The following is an 18,605-nucleotide window of genomic DNA, read 5'->3' on the forward strand; positions in this document are numbered from 1 at the left end:
CCCAATCATTACTACTGTCGATATGAAAAATATTTTATTCCAGATATGGTAAACATTTTATTTATGAGTGTAAACCTACTAACACTTTAATTTGAAAATGGTTTTGCGGCTCAAGGTACCAGTTACCCTGTTGAATCAAAGTACACAAACTTGAGTCGAAAAGCCAAACAAAGTTAGTCGAGAATATAGTTCTAAAGACTCTGGGAATTATGTACAAGACAAAACATCTTTTGAATAAAATATATTTAAAAAACTTATACAACTCATTTATTCATAGTCATATTAACTATTGTAATACTACCAGGGTAAACAACCATTTTTCTTTACCAAAAAATATTTATAGAAAACAAAAACAAGCAAGTCGATTAGTTTCGGACGCAGATAGGTACGAAAGTGCCGAACCTTTACTCAAGGAAATAAATGCTCTAAACGTATACGAACTAAATATCTACCATAACTTGTTATTTATGTTTAAACTTGAAATTGAAATATTTACAAATTTTTTTTATAAATATCTCTCTCTAATTCATCATAAATATGAAACAAGGCACTCAATTAGTAATTACTACATTCCACTAACATAATTAAAAATATCTGACTTCTCAATTACATTTCGGGGACCGCGCTTGTGGAACTCAGTTCTTGACGAAAGTATGAAAAAAATAAAACCCATCGATATATATATATATATATATATATATATATATATATATATATATATATATATATATATATATATATATATATATATATATATATATATATATATATATGATATATATATATATATATATATATATATATATATATATATATATATATATATATATATATATATATATATATATATGTATATATATATATATATATATATATATATATATGTATATATATATATATATATATATATATATATATATATATATATATATATATATATATATATGTATATATATATATATATATATATATATATATATATATATATATGTATATATATATATATATATATATATATATATATATATATATATATATATATATATATATATATATATATATATATATATATATATATATATATATATATATATATATATATATATATATATATATACCCAACCAATATTGACGAACGGATACCGTTTGGTTTTTGTCTGGGCTTACGGGAACGCGATTTTGACGGGTAAATGTTTTGGTTTCCGGACGGGTCCCACATGATAAAAAAATCAAGCAAATTTGCATGATTGGTTTTTATCAGAGCCGAAAGGTCTGAAGAATATATTTGACGAAAATATTGAATAGTGGATTTGACGGGTTTCCCATAAGGTTCCCAAAAGGTTAAACTGACAGTTTAAAACAATAAGGTTCCCAAAAGGTTAAACTGACAGTTTCCCAAAAGGTTAAACTGACAGTTAAAAAATCATTACACAACTTAATCGATGGTTGCCATCAATAATTCGTAATGTGCGTAAGATAAATTTAAAAATTTATGCATTGTATACATTACATTTACATTTTATTTAAAGAGAAAGTGTTTATTCAGTGTATTTTTTCACTGTAAAATAAAATATTTATATAAATTTATGCAGTCAAACTTTTTATTTTTTATTTTTTCAAACTTTTTATATTTTGAATTTTAAAATTTTAATTTAACTTGATAGCTTTAGCATAAATAACGATAACTAAAAAAAGATAATAGTTATAATATAAATCATGATCATATGCTTGTTTATTATAACTGAGTTGTAATAAGTTAAACACCGTTTTTGTTTTCCATAACTTAATTTTAAAATATTGGGATTAAAATATCAAGTTGCAAATTAAAGGAACAAAAATAGTTCAAAAATAGGTATGATTTGTATTTTATGAATATCTTGTATTTTGCACCATGTTTAAGAATACTGATGAATAAGAATATTCTGCTTGGTGCACACTGACTGTTGGCAATATTTGCATACTGATATGAGCAAAAGTGACTTCAACAACCAGAATGTAATTTTGATAAATATTAATAATGACAGGTTAGTAAATATAATTATAATAATAATGGTAATAACCTATATTTATTAGAATTAGTGAGAGACTTACGTACAACAGAATTGCATGAACTTTGGGGAGAAATATCATGATTAGAGTAAATATTACCTTTGTTTATTACCATGATTAGAGTAATTTAAGAAAATTTTTATCTAAAGATTTAAGAAAATTTTTTTATTTAAAGAATATTGGGCAAAAGTAAATATTTTCTTAAGTATTTAAATATTATAAAAAAACATGTTTTTTAAAAAACACATACTAAAAAAAAATACATGTATTATAAAATAAAAAAATGAGTGTATTAAGTATAAAAAAAAACATATATATTATGATAAAGTATAAACATCAAAACAACTATGTTGTCTATAAAGTAGGGTTGCAGCTGGTATTTTAGCTTCAGCTTTAAACTTATCAGCTTCAGATTAAAGCTGAAGGTGATCAAGTCAATTTAATCACCTTGGTAGCTGATAGTAAAATAGCATAATACTCCTTAAATATATTATATAAAAAAAAAAGAGAAAATTGTTCAATAAAAATCTAAATAGTGACATAGTTTAAACATACATGTAAAAAATTTAAAATAAAAATTGCAAAAGGTGTTGCTGTTTATAAAAGTTCCCGTCAGAGCCTAGGCCTAACACTTGCAATTTTGGGGGACCCAAAATGGGTTTTTAGAGATTTGTTCAAAAAGTGGTACCCAAAAACCTAATTCCATTTTTTTTTTAGAATTAATTTTTTGGTAGAGTTCAAGTTCTTGCAAAAGATGGTTTTATTTATGAACATATTGAGTACGAAATCAATATTGCTGTGATGCTCCAGCTAGAGCATTTGTTAAGTGTATTAAGGACACAATGGTTATAACTGATGTGAGTGTTGTGTTCAGAAAGGAGAGTGGTTTGGCAAGAAAAAATGTGTTAATTTTGCTTGTCAGTTACTAACTTATTTTGTGCAGTCATTTGGTGAACTTTATCGTAAATATCAACTAGTTTAGAATGTCCATTATTTAATGTGCATGTTAATAATTGCTCAGTCTACAACTGTAAAAGCAGATTTGATAAAAGTAGTTTAATTTCTTTTCACAGACTTCCTTCAAATGATGAAATTCTTTGTAAAAAATGGGCAAAGGCAGCTAAATGTTTACAAATTACACCTAGTAAATATAGTAGAATCTGCAGTAAACATTTTAAATTAGAAGATTAGAATGAGATAATTGTATTAATGGAAATTTTAAATTGTATTAATGGAAATTTTAAAGTCAGATCAGGTTATCCTGCTTAGAGTCAAATCAGGTTATCCTGCTACTGGTAACATGTAACCCAGTACAATCTGCTTCATGTCCTGCTGCCTTGTAGGATATGCCTTTTTAGGCAAAGGCTAAGAGATGCCAACTCCGACTTAAAACACCCCCTGCCTTGGGGCTCTTGGTTGACTAAAGGCTAGAGATGGTGTCTCGATAAAAATACTCATCTTGGGCCGATGTTAAATTCACCTAGCTACTGTCTTATAGAAGGCCTCCTAGGCAAAAACTTAAGAGGTAAACAGATTCTATCTGTTGACCAGCCTCGCAGCCCTTCTTCGTCTATTAGGCTGGCGCAGATGTATTTTTAATACATTGTTTCCAGTTTAGGATGTTAAATGTTGGATCTTCTTGACTCAATGCATGGGTTTTGCTTGTGTCTCTGTTTTTATGACTAGGCAACATATTCTATTATCTCCTAATGAGGGTACAGCTCTAAAACTCAGTTTTATGGTTCTGAGGCTGGCTGGTAGTCAGGTTTTCCGTGGTAGCTCTCAGAGAGGCTGATTCCATCAACAGCTGAAAAATATCAAAGTATTAACAGTGCCATGTTGAGCATGAATGGTGTCCCTGTTTGTACTTTCTAGTGTGCATTGCGGAGGCCACATTTGGAGCCCTTTGTTACTGCTTAGGGTTTATTTGTAGTAATGAGGCAATTGCTTGGGCTATTAAACAGTGTTCTGAGTACTATCTATGCTTTGAGTCAAGTTCTTCAATCTAATTTAAAATGAATAAAGTACCAAAAACTATAAAACACAAAAAACCATCATCATCACCAAGTTCTCTAAACCTATCATTCACTAATATTCGTGGTCTTCGAAGTAACTTTTCTTCTGTTGAGTCTTATCTCTTGCAAAGTTCACCAGACCTACTTGCTCTTTGTGGGACTAATTTGAGTTCGGCTGTCTCATCTTGTGATCTTAGTGTTGATGGGTATCTTCCTTTAATTCGTAAAGACTCCAATAGTCACATGCTTAGCCTGGGCATTTACATTCGTAAGAATTCACCCATTTGTCGTGAAACTAGATTTGAATCCACAGGCTGTTCTTTCATGTACTTTCGTTTAGCACCACTTCACTCTATTGCCTTTCTCTTTGTTCTATATCGCTCATTCATCTCAAGACTGCACTCTTTTTGATGTTATTTCTGATCATATTGACCAAGCCCTCTCTCTTTATTTATCAGCTAATATTGTTGTTGTCGGGGACTTTAATGCTCACCACTCTGAATGGTTTGGCTCCAGTGTCAGTGACTCTGCAGGCATTAAAGCTCACAACTTTTGCCTTTCTCAATCCCTAACTCAAATAGTCAACTTTCCAACTCGCTTTCCAGACAACCCGAATCATTTACCTTCTCTACTCGACTTATGTCTTGCTTGTGATCCTAGTCAGTGCTCAGCTTCTCCACATGCACCCTTAGGTGCTTCTGGTCACAGTTTGATCTCTCTAAAACTAATATCTCATTCTTCTTCATCATCTGAATCCCCCTATTATCGTACCTCTTACAACTACAGTAAAGTTGGCTGGGATTCTTTCCATGATTTTCTTTGTGATGGCCCTTGGGTAGAAATCTTTTGTCTTCCTGTCGACAAATGTGCTTCTTACATAACTTCAAGGATTCAGGCTGGCATTGAATCTTTTGTTCCCTCTCGACGATTCCAGGTCCTGCCTCACTCTCCTCCATGGTTTTCCTCACATTGTGCTGCTGCGATTGCTAATCGAAACCGTTACTTCCATATTTATCAGCAAAACAATTCTCCAGAAAACAGATGTCTGTTTGTTACTGCTAGAAACAATTGTAAAAAGGTTTTGTCTAATGCCAAAACCCGCTATTCTCAGGTCATGAAATCTCGTATCTCATCTCAAAAATTACGCTCTCGTGACTTATGGAGAATCTTTAATAATATCAATAATAAGGGCAAATCTTTAATTCCACCTCTCTTGTATGGTTCAGACTTTGTCACCTCACCTAAAGACAAAGCTGAATTAATTGCTAAAAACTTTTCATCAATATCATCTCTTGATTCCACAAGTTGCGTTCTACCTGATATTGCCAACAAACAGGTTGATCCATTGCTTGACATTCATATCACTCCAGCTTCTGTATCTAAAGTGATTTCCTGCCTAGACTCTTCTACAGCTTGTGGCCCGGACAACATACCTGTCATTGTCTTGCAGAAGTGTTCCCCGGAGCTGTCGTCTATACTCTCAAAACTATTCAACAAGTGCTTTTCAGAGTCTTGCTTTCCAGCCTGTTGGAAAGCGACATCTGTTATCCGTATCTTCAAAAATTTTGGAGAGCGATCTGATTCATCTAACTGCTGTCCCATTAGTCTTCTTTCTATCATAAGCAAGGTTTTTGAGTCTTTAATTAACAAACACTTAATTTCTCATCTTGAATATAATAACTTACTTTCTGACCAACAATATGGATTTTGATCTTCTCATTCTACAGCTGATTTGCTAACAGTAATAACTGATAGCAGGCCTTCCCAGGAGAGGCGTGCGGTCGGTCGCTTTGAGTGACCACGCATATATATATATTTTTTGAGAGTCTGGCCACGGTTTTTTAGCATATATTAATGACGCATTTTTAAAAAGGCGCTGAAAAAACCTAACTAAATTGTCGTATTATTTTATTATTTTTATTCATAATTTATTCTTATTATTAATATAAAAATATGAACATAAAAATGAAATGTATATATATATATATATATTTATACTTATTTAATAAAAAAATTTTTTTCTTATTACAATTTTTTTTTTTCAAGTCTAGTAAACATTAAAAAAAAATTTATTTATTTATATTTTATTTATTTATATTATAATTATTTATAATATATTTTTAGGTGTTGATTTTTTCAGCAATGATATTTAAGACAAGTCGAAAAAATAAACAGAAAATGTGACCGAAAACTTTTTAAATCTATTTTGAAAAATATGCTCTGCCGACGCGGGATGCGAACCTGGGTCTCCGCGGCGCTATGTAATGTCTCAACCAAATGAGCTAAACGATCATACCTCTATCTAGAACCTTGTAGATAATAATTCTTCTAGAACTTAGAAGTTATTTTTTGTAGAAAGACATACTTATGTGAAAAAATTTAAAATTAGAAAAAAAATTTGTAAAATAAAAAAAAAAAAAATTTATAAAGTTATAAGAAAAAAAAATTCAAAGAAAAAAAATATATATATATATTATTTTTATGTTATTGTTTCCTTATTAATGAAAATAATAAATTATTAAAAAAATTACAAAATAATACAACGAATTTAATTTGATTTTTTCAGCGCCTTTTTAAAAATGCGTTATTTTTAATATATGCTAAAAAAGCGTGGCCGAGTTATCCAAAAAAAAAAAAATATCCGTGTTTACTCAAGGCGTGCGACCGCACGCCTCTCCTGGGAAGGCCTGGATAGGTTTTATCGTGCATTAGATAACTAATAAGGTGGAGAGGTTAAGGCCATCGCTCTTGACATTTCAAAAACTTTTGATAAAGTTTGGCATGCTGATCTTCTCCATAAGCTTTCTTCTTATGGTGTATCCGGCAACATCTTTAAGATTATTGAATCCTTCCTTTCCAATCTTAGTATGAAAGTTTTCCTCGATGGACAGCGCTCTTCTTCTTATTCTGTAACTTCAGGGGTCCCTCAAGGTTCTATCCTTGGCCTTATACTCTTTTTAATTTGCATTAACAATCTTCCAGATATTCTCACATCTAAGGTGGCATTATTTGCTGGTGATACTACCATTTATTCTTGTTGTGACAAGAAACCAACACCCTCTGATTGCTTGGAGGGGGCATTTGAGCTTGAAAAGGATCTCACTTCTGCTACAGCATGGGGCTCACAGTGGCTGGTGAACTTTAATTCAGATAAAAAACAATTTTTTATCAGCCAATCGTTTTCGCAATAGTTTAGATCTTCCTATATTTATGAACGGTGATGTACTGGATGAGTCATCTACTCTTCATCTTCTAGGATTAACTCTTACTTCCAATCTTTCTTGGAAACCATATATCAAATCAGTTGCAAAATTAGCATCTGCTAAGGCTACATCTCTTTATCGAGCTCGTCACTTTCTTACTTCAGATTCTATTCTCTATCTCTATAAATCTCAAATCCGGCCTTGTATGGAATATTGCTGCCATATCTGGGGCGGATCTTCTAATGAAGCCCTTTCTCTTTTTGACAAGGTGCAAAAACGCATTGTAAACATAGTTGGACCTGCTCTTGCAGCCAACCTCCAACCATTGTCACATCGTTGTAATGTTGCTTCTCTTTCTCTTTTCTACAAATACTATAATGGGCACTGCTCTAAAGAGTTAGCGTCTCTTGTGCCATCTACTAAAAATTTCATTCTTATGTTACTCGTGTCATCCTTTTCTGTGACTGTTCCTAAGCTCAAAAACGCTTATTCTTCTAGTTTTTTTCTCGAACATCAGCTCTTTGGAATTCGCTTCCTTCATCTTGTTTACCTAATTCATATAATTTGCAATCCTTTAAGTCGTCCGTCAATCGTTATCTTGCTCTACAATCTTCATCTTTTTTTCTTTCAGTAACTTCCAACTTTAATTAGTGGCTGCCTGCAGCCTTGTTGGAAACGAAGATGTTTAAAAAAAAAAGTGCCAAGAGAATTGGAAATGTGTTCTGAAAAAAAATATTGTGCCTTCATTATTTGACTTGTACCATGTATCATTGAGCAAAAATAACAAGCGGAATCAGATATATACAATGATGATACATCACACATTAAAGAAACAATCTTGAATAAGGAGATAACAGAGCCTGACCCTAACCCTAACCCTGAAACTACAAATACTATTAAAAAAAAAATACTTAAACAAAATTCTCCAAAAAAAATATTACTTAGAAAAAATATTAAAACAAAAGCTTAAACGAAAAGATAACAAAATTGCTTCACTTAGCAAAGTTATTCAAAAATTAGAGAAGAAAAAAATTATTTCCATTGATGTTGCCGAATTACTTGAGAACAACTTCCCTGGGCTGACTCAAGAACTTTTGAAATCTGAATTAAAAAATAGAGGCAAAAAAAAAAGGCACTTTTATTCTTGGGGAATAAAAGTGCCTTAACACTGCACTTTTATTCCCCAAGAGCATATGAATTTGTTAAATCTACATTCTCATTACCTGCCGTAAGCTCACTTTCAAACTGGACATCATCTGCAGATTGTTCACCTGGGTTTTTTGGAGATGTTTTCAAATTTTTACAAAATAAGACCTTTGAGGACTCATCATACAAAGAATGCTCATTAATATTTGATTCTATGCATATCAGGGCTACTCTGTGGTGTGATAATGTTACTGGATCATATGAAGGTTTTGCTAGGTTTGGAAACAATATTCTAGCATATGACCAAGATAAATTAGCAACTTGTTTTTATGGTTGTCAGATTGAAAAGCCATTGGAAATGTCCTATAGGCTACATATTGTGTGATAAAATTTCCTCAACAGGTTTAAGTTAGAAATTTATTTTTTAAAAAATATTTTTTAAATCTTTAGATTTAATTAAAAATGCTTAATTAAAAATGCTTTAAATTTATGCGCTACTCATTATCTGAATGTTTGGAGTATAACATGTGATGGACTTATTTCCAACTTAAGTGCTATGACGAATCTTGGGTGTTCATTTGGAAGTAAAATTATAGAGATACATTGTAGTTTTCCCTATCCTGAATATGATCATCCTATATATTATATCCCTGATCCTTGTCATATGCTTAAATTAGCTCGAAATGCTTTGTGTAGTATCGGTATCATTGTTGATGAACAAAATCGATATATTAAGTGGGATCATATTAAAGCATTGAAGAAGAAGGAAATAACTTGGCAATTACCGCATTGACTTTCACAGACATAAAATGAATGTTAAAATTGCAGCTCAAACGCTAAGTAGTTCAGTTGCTGATGCTATAGAGTTTTTGATGGTTTCAGGTCATCCAACTTTTATTGATGCCCAAAGCACAATTAATTTTATTAGAATTTTAGACAAATTATTTGACTTGTTAAACTCTGAAAACCTTTTTGAAAAGGATCTAAGAAACCTTTGTTTTTGAATGAAGCTCCAAAATGGGTTGAAACCATAGAAAAATCTGTAAATTACCAAGTTAACTTATCAGACCTATCTAAAATTCCTTTAATTAAACACAGAAGAAAGACATTTGTACTTGGTTTCATTGTAGCAGCCACAAGTGTTCGAGATTTATCCCTTAACCTTTTATCTAGACATGAGAATCCTTTTAAATTTATTTTAACATACAAAATGTCACAAGATCACTTTGAATTATTATTTGCCTGTGTTTGCGGCAAAAATGGTTTCAATAACAATCGAGATGCACGCCAGTTAAAATTTGCTTTGAAAAGAATTTTATTAAGAAACTCTATCATAGGATCAAAATTTAGCAACTGTCTTACTTTTGACCAAAGATCTTCTGGCTCTTTTTATTAAAGTGAAGTAAAAGGAGATCTCCTCTTGTTGAACAAAATACAATATCTAGTGAGGATTCTAACTATTTTAAAGACCTTGCTGGTTGTCTTTCATCCGTCTCTACTTCAATTTATAAATAAGCTATACAAAAAAACTAAAAATCTTAAAGCCGTCCTAGTTCACTTCATAAATCAAAAACTTGCAAATGATGCCCTGTTTACTGAACTAAATATGCATGATTTAGAATACGAGATTTTGACTGAAGACATGCATTCTTCGCAGCTTTTTAAAAAAATTATAGATAAATATTTAACATTGCGTCTTTACTCATATGGTCAGTTGTGCACTAGAAATGAATTGCATAAAGGAAAGATTGGATTACGCCAACAGTCCAATAAGCTTGTTTTGTTCAAAGGTTTATGAAAAATAACAACTGTAATATTTAATATTTTTTGTATGCTGTTTATCCCTAAAAAGAAAATTACTTCTTTAAAAAAAAATATGATTACTGAAAATTCCTTAGCTGTAACTGTAAACTGTAAGTTACAGTTTTTTTAACTAATTAAAATTTTTTAATTGAAAACCTACATTAAAAATATATACCTAATTATATCAGCAACACTTTTAATTTCTTTCATAATGGAATATGTGTACTTTTATAACAATAACTCAAAGGTTTCCAACAGGGTACTTTTAAGTTACAGTTGTAAAAGTCAAAAACATATTTTTTGCCAACATATATATGTATTTGCCAAGTAAAAATGAAATATCTTTGTATTATATAATAACTTCTAACTTTCTTTATCTACTAACGCTTTTAAATAGCTGTTTTTAAATAACAGTTTATAAATAAATATATTCAATATTAATATATCTAATGTTTAAAGTTAACATCGCCAGAAATTTTTCTTCTATGCTGCGGCTACCGGCTTTACAACCTTCAAAAACTTGCTTCACATTTTCTTACGGAATTTATGTGAAGTTAGACATCTAGTTATTATATATCATTGCTTTTGGATGATCCAAAAGTAGGTTTGCGATTTTGATAAAAACACAGACCTAAAACGATATGGTGAGCTGCCTAGAAACACAGATCTAGAATGATATCGCGAGCTATTGCGCATCCGAAGTTCATATCAAAATTCAAAACCTACTTTTGAATCATCCAAAATGAACTATCCAAAAAAAAGTAACTTCGTGCTTGACATTGACTGACGTGCTTGATGACGATTTACCAATTCAATTTTTACAAATTCTAGAGCTAAGATTTTTTTTTTTGTGCAACAATAAATTTAAATCAGTGACAGAAAGTCGCTACAATTATTTGTTACAACGCTTTTAATGTTATCTTTATAATATAAGTTGCATTATATATTTATATCAAAACATAGTTTACATTATTTATATATTTTTTAATAATTGCATATTTCTATTTTTCTTGTTTTAAACTTTTTAACATTTTCTTTTATTTGTCTAGTAGTTTAGTAAATTTAAATCAAAAAGTAATTTTATGTACATTCAATAATAAAAAGTTGGAAGACTGTTTTCGAGAATAAAGATCTCCTCACAAAATCACAAAAGTCTCATTTCTTTTTTCGTTCTCTTGTGTTCAATAAAAAAAAGTATAATAGATTGACAACGCTAACTGTCAACTAAAATACTTAAAAACACATAATGTAGTAAGCAGCACAAAAGTTTGTGTTTATAAATAATACATAATGTGCTTAATTAACTGTCATAAAAAGTTATTTAACTATATATGTATATATATATTTATATCCTTGTCCATGTTGGCATTGTAACAGGCACCATATTTTTTTGTTAATTTTAAATTAAAAAAAACAAAATACAAACCAATTAGAGTACCATTGCCTATGTAACCCACAAGTATCAAACTAATCCTAAAATCCAAGAATGCCTTGATTGAGTGTCACATTCTACTTTTGACGTTTCCATTGCCATTTTAGCAATGTTCTTTTTAAAAGCACCAAATAATCATCTAATAACATCCAAACTGATCCATAGAAACTATTAAAGCAAATTGTCTAGACAATACTCCTAAATTACAAGCTCATTGATTGCATATAAACTCTTAGCACTGTTCATTTTTTAATTTTAACAAATTGCTGCTTATCAGTTTAATTCATAATATGTCCTTGTCAGAAAGGATACATATATATATATATATATATATATATATATATATATATATATATATATATATATATATATATATATATATATATATATATATATATATATATATATGTATCCTTTCTGTCTTTATTTATAGAATTTATATAATTAAGAATCATATATAATTCTTAATTATATAAATTCTTAATATATAATTTTTATATATATATATATATATATATATATATATATATATATATATATATATATATATATATATATATATATATACACATATATTTATGACAGATTGGGGCTTGCAATCAAGGCATTCTGAAAACCCCCCTTAAATCTACCTTAAATCTGATATAACACCTGTAATATTAGATATAAGAAATGAATGTCATATTTCTTCACACCTGATTCGATTGGGTATTGGTGATCATTATTTGCCTGTTATTTTAATTTTATTGTATGACTTAGATGCCTTATAAATTTACTTTTATTTTTTTATTTTAAAAATGTTACTGATTATTAAGTTACATGGAACCGATAAGTTTCCAAAGTAATAAACATTGAACTAAACTTTTTATTTTATTTTTATTTTTTTAGTTCTGATTTTAATTCTAACAAAGCTGCAAGCAACCTCTATTAAGTTAGGAGTAACTAAAAAAAAAAAAAAATTTAAAGAGTAAGGGAACAGTTGGCAGAAGACTTTGTTGTAAAAAAGTTGTATGTTGTATGAGTCAGGAAAACAGAAAGATGGGAGAGAGTTCCAAAGGTGTAAAATGCAAGGAAAAAACTAGACAAATAAAAGTTTCTAAAGCATGCAGAGACAGATGCAGTAAAAGAATAAGATTTTGCTTCAAGCAAGAATGAGTTTTAGTTAATGCAACTAGACATGATAGCTCCTTTGAGAAGCAACCATGATAGTATTTGTAGAAAAGAGAAATAGATGCAATTTCTTGACAATGGGAGGAGGCTTGATTAGGCAGATTGGGTCCAGCTATGTTTACAATGTATTTTTGAACCTTGTCTAGAACAAAAAGAACATCATTAGAAGAACCAGCCCAAATATGATGACAGTATTCCATACAGACATGAATAAGAGATTTGTAAAGGTAGAGAATGGAAGCAGAAGTAAGATAATGGAATCAGGAGTGAGATAATGGTGAGCACGATAAAGAGAAGCAACTTTAGCAGATGCAATATTGAAATCGTTTTTATATATGGTTTCCATGGGAAAGTTCATCATAATTATTAATAATAATAAAAATAATAGTAATAATATTTTTAATAAGATTTTTATCATAATTCAAGATCAATATAAATATTTTTTATTGAATAACAGCTATTGAGTTTATGGTTTTTAAAAGGCTAAGTTTTAAAGACCGGAAGCATTTCTAGATATCACAATTCACAATCACTTTATTCGAGCCCTGCACTTAGGAGCAGTAACAGTAAAAGGATGAGACTTGATTAAATGACGAGTAACACAAAAATAAATTTTAATAGGTGGCACAAGATATGTCAGCTCTTTAGAGCAGTGCCCATTACAGTATTTATAGAAAAGTGAAGTAACATTTTGACAATGTGATAACGGTTGGATGTTCTAATTGAATATTAGCATTTAGCATAAATGTGTTCACTATAATTAAGATTTAATCTCGAGTAAAGATTAATAATTTTTTAACTAAAAATTAAAAATTTTTAAAGTGTTTAAAGGCACCATTTATATTAGAGAGACTTTTTTAAGTAATGGCTAGGAGAAGTTAACTCAGACTTGAAATACTTCTGCCTTTAGGCTTTTGGCTGAGTAAAGGCTAAAAATGATATCTCAATAAAAATACTCACTTGGGCAGATGTTTATTGCATCCGGCTACTGTTTTGAAGGTCTCCTTGGCCATAGTAAGAGACTGGGGCCTTGGCCACGACTAAAAATGAGACTTTTTGCAAACCTGGCCCTTGCAAAGTTGCAAGATTTATCAGGGGTTGATAGGTGGGGCTAGAAAAAATTTATAATACTTAATATATTATAATTTTATGCTTACATTTACTATTTATTAAATACTGGCATACATTTATATATTTTTAAACTCTAATTTACTTCCAAGATTGCAAGCAACCACTATTAAGTTATGAGTTACTTTAAAATAAAGAATAAGTTAAAATACTAGGAAACGTATAACTGAAGACTTAAAAAGTTGTATAAAAAAGGATAATATGAGGATGAGTAAGAGTTTTAAGGTTTTTTTGTTTGAGGAAAAAAACTAAATTAATAAAAGTTTTTATACCATGAAGGGACAGATTCAGTAAAAGGATGCAACTTGTTAAATAAAAACCAAGCAAGAATGAGTTTTGGTTTATCATAATAATAATAGAGATGGTAGCTCATTTGAGCATTGACCATGAATGTATTTGTAGAAAAAATAAACAAATGCATCATTACAACAATGGAAGAGTGGCTCAAGCTTGGCAGATAAAGCAGGTCTAGTTACATTTACAATGTGTTTTTAGACTTTGTCTGAGAGTAAGAGGGTTATTATTGGTCAACATAGGAATGCCAACAGTATTGGAATTTTTTTTTTCAGAATTTTGTTATCTAACAAAAATTCTGGGTTTTAAGTCCAGAATTTGAATCCATAAGTCCAGAATTTAAATCCACTGCAAGCCTTAGGTTGTTACAGAAAAGAGATTTAAAATTGGCAGATTTAAAATTGGCTGTTGCTCTAAGCAATTAAAAAGTGAAGATTTTTTGTCAAGACAAGATCATAAAGTTGAGTCTTCAGCAAATAGAGCCACTTTAGATTTCATGAAAATTGTTATTGTAGATAAGAAACAATACAGGAGCAAAGAACCTTGTGGTACCCTTAAAGTTACTTGAAAGTGAGTGAAGACTAATCGTAGAATAGTTAGAGAGGTCAAAGAGTTTTCTAGAGTTTTGAAAAATTGGAACCACTTATTTGGCGCTTTTTTAAAATTTAGCAAAAATTGAAGAGTGTTCTTGAGAACACTTTTTCAAGACTATGATGGAAATCTATTCTGGAGCACAAACTGTAGAAGTGTTTAAATGAGAATTAGCTTTAGCATTGGAAGCCACAGTGATTTCCATGTTTAACAATCTGTTAATCTGTTTAACTGTCAGGAAGAGTATGGCCATTATATCCAAGAGTCAAATTAGAATAAGATTTCTTTGCAAATAACTCTGCTTTATTCTGGGGATAAGTAAATAGATCAGACCCATGAATTAGCGATAAAATGATAGACTTACTTTAGTTAATGACACTGTTGAAGATTAACCAAAAGTCTCTAGAACCTAACATCTGAGATAAGCTACAATATCTATTTAACTGAGAATAACAGAGCTTAACAACAGACAGGATTTTTTTGCAATAATAAATGACATTTGTTCTTAAGAGAGATGTTCTTGTAAAAAAGACAAAAAAAAGATTAATGTTTAATAAAGCAACTGCTCAAGATGGTGAAAAATGTGGAGTAGAATAAGGCTTGACTTGAAATTAAAGGGAAGTGATAAAAGCTCCCAAACTTTTATTCCAGAAAGAATAAAATCTTTTATATGTGCATATATATACAAAATATAACATCTTTTAAAAAAAAGTATACTTTAGGATGTATAAATGTTTAAGCAGCCTTGGTCACAAACCTGGCCCCGACCCTGGTCAAATATCAACCCCGATCACTTACTACTAGGCCTAAAGAGGTAAGCAAAAGAGTTTTGTTGATCAGCCTTGCACCCCTTCTTTATCTAGGCTGGTGTAGATGTTATATAGTGTCTCTAGCCTTAAGTTATGAAAGCTACATGTTCTTGATTCTACTTCTGGGTTTTTGCTTGTACCTCCTTGCTAGTGGCTATGCAACTTTTTTTTAACTCCTAATGTGGGTATAGCTCTAAATCTCAGTTTAATGAGTTTGAGGCAGACTGGTAATCAAATTTTCTGAAACTCTGTGGTAGTTTAGAACTATATCGTATCTCTGATTTTTATGTGCTTTTATTTAGCGCCTCTTCACGCAATCACTTTTCTCTTTGTTCTTTATCATTCTCCTCTCAAGACTGCACTCTTTTCAATTATATTTCTGATCAAATTGACTGTGTCCTTTCTCTTTATCCATTATTAGACTATTGTTGTTATTGGTGACTAAAATGTTAATCACAATTATTTGCTTGCTACCACTGGCTACTTTGAACTTTTCCTCTGAAAGTTGAACTTGTATATATATATAATTCGCTTTTCTAGTAGGGAATTAGCGAATTAGTATATAAAAAATTGTTTTTTTATATACTAATTCGCTAATTCCCTACTAGAAAAAAAGTTCATATATCTTTTTTGATTGTAAAAAAACTTATCTATTTTTTTAATCCCATTTTTCTCTATTAATTTTATAATGGTTTTTATTTTTTTTTTTACTTAAAAATGTTATCTATTTTTATTATGTTTTTCCTCTTCTTTTTTTAAATTTAATTTAGTCTTTTTCATTGCCTATTGATAAGGTTATCTTTTATATTGATAAGGTTATCTTTTATATTGATAAGGTTATCTATTGATAAGGTTATCTTTTATATTGATAAGGTTATCTTTTATATTGATAAGGTTATCTTTTATATTGATAAGGTCATCTTTTATATTGATAAGGTTATCTTTTATATTGATAAGGTTATCTTTTATATTGAAAAGGTTATCTTTTATATTGATAAGGTCATCTTTTATATTGATAAGGTATCTTTTATATTGATAAGGTTATCTTTTATATTGATAAGGTTATCTTTTATATTGATAAGGTTATCTTTTATATTGATAAGGTATCTTTTATATTGATAAGGTCATCTTTTATATTGATAAGGTTATCTTTTATATTGATAAGGTTATCTTTTATATTGATAAGGTATCTTTTATATTGATAAGGTTATCTTTTATATTGATAAGGTTATCTTTGATATTGATAAGGTTATCTTTTATATTGATAAGGTCATCTTTTATATTGATAAGGTCATCTTTTATATTGATAAGGTCATCTTTTATATTGATAAGATTATCTTTTATATTGATAAGGTTATCTTTTATATTGATAAGGTTATCTTTTATATTGATAAGGTTATCTTTTATATTGAAAAGGTTATCTTTTATATTGATAAGGTCATCTTTTATATTGATAAGGTATCTTTTATATTGATAAGGTTATCTTTTATATTGATAAGGTTATCTTTTATATTGATAAGGTATCTTTTATATTGATAAGGTTATCTTTTATATTGATAAGGTTATCTTTTATATTGATAAGGTTATCTTTTATATTGATAAGGTCATCTTTTATATTGATAAGGTCATCTTTTATATTGATAAGGTCATCTTTTATATTGATAAGATTATCTTTTATATTTTAATTGAAAAGGTTGTAGAAATTTCATTTTTTTCATTTAATTTTTCTTTTTTTTTCTTTTAGCTTGTCTACTGTTGAAATATGGGTTTGATTTAGTAAATTTTCATGATTTGAACTTTACTATATTAATCATTAGCCAACAGTAATTGCAAAAAGTAATTGAATTCAATACAGTTAAGGTAAGAATAACTTCTTATTCAAATTATATAAGATATAAACCATCATATTGTTTTATAACCTTCACTCCATACTTTTAATGCCGATTTTATTGATATTTTATATTTGCAACTCAAAAGTGTTATTTAAGAGAGTTGAAATCTCTCTTTTTTTTTAAGTTTAGTTTTCCTAACTATATTCAGAGGAAACAACTCGATGATCATGAAAATTAAACATAAAGTTTAAAAAGTTGGAAACAGACCAGCTATAATTTATGGTATGGGTATCTAGATAGCTAATATTATATCAAGTTAAAACAAGGCGACCCACGTATAATTTTGTGGCCCACTCTGTATTATTTATTTAGTTTTTTAGCAAATTATTTAGTTTTTATATTTTTATTTCGTTCGCTTTGTTTAAATTTTGTTGTTATTTCATATTTTTTTTCGTTTATTTTGTAATTTTAATTTTTTTTTTAATTTATAGAGTGATTTCTTTGAGGAAATTTTTGTACTTTTTTTTGCGGCTTATCTAAAAATTTAAGTTGTTTATATGGCCCATGTTAGGATTTAAGTTTGACATGCCTGTGTTATAATTATAATATATTAATATATTATAGTTAAATGATAATTAATAATTTATTTATTAATAATCTGTTTTAAGGGTTGTTAACTTCTAGTAGTTTTTAGCTCGTCAAAATTCTTTAATTTCTCAATTGTTGCTAATTGGTTATTTTTTCTTGCAATATGCATTTAGATTTTCATTTTTCAATACTCATTATTCAAAAGATATGCTGAATTAAAGATTTGTAAATAAATTATGTTGCGTCTGAGTGGGACTTGTTGCTAAATTGGTTTGATTATTTTGACGATTTTATCAATAAATAAGAATTTTCCACCACTTTTCAGCAAGTTTTTATCCTTATAATGCTAAGTGAACTTCACATAATTTTTTAAATTATTAAATATGGGCATTTTCAGATTTCAATATCAATATTGCAAAACTAATCAGTTGTAAACCAATTTACGCTTACAAACAAAAAAACTAATTGTAGAGTTATGAAAAAAATCAATAAGGAATTTTTTTTCAAACCGCTGATAAATTTGTTTCTCCTGGAAAGAAAAAATT

General features: G+C 29.1%; 1 long non-coding RNA gene across 1 annotated transcript; it reads left to right on the forward strand.

Moving 5' to 3' along the window:
* Positions 1 to 1,721: 1,721 nt before the first annotated feature.
* Positions 1,722 to 17,969, forward strand: LOC136081075 (uncharacterized). Its single transcript, XR_010638869.1, has 3 exons — positions 1,722 to 2,024; positions 17,385 to 17,500; positions 17,657 to 17,969. It is a non-coding gene; the product is annotated as an uncharacterized LOC136081075 (long non-coding RNA).
* The last annotated feature ends 636 nt before the right edge of the window (positions 17,970 to 18,605 follow it).

Source organism: Hydra vulgaris, chromosome 06 (genome assembly GCF_038396675.1).
Source record: "Hydra vulgaris chromosome 06, alternate assembly HydraT2T_AEP".
NCBI lineage: Eukaryota > Metazoa > Cnidaria > Hydrozoa > Anthoathecata > Hydridae > Hydra > Hydra vulgaris.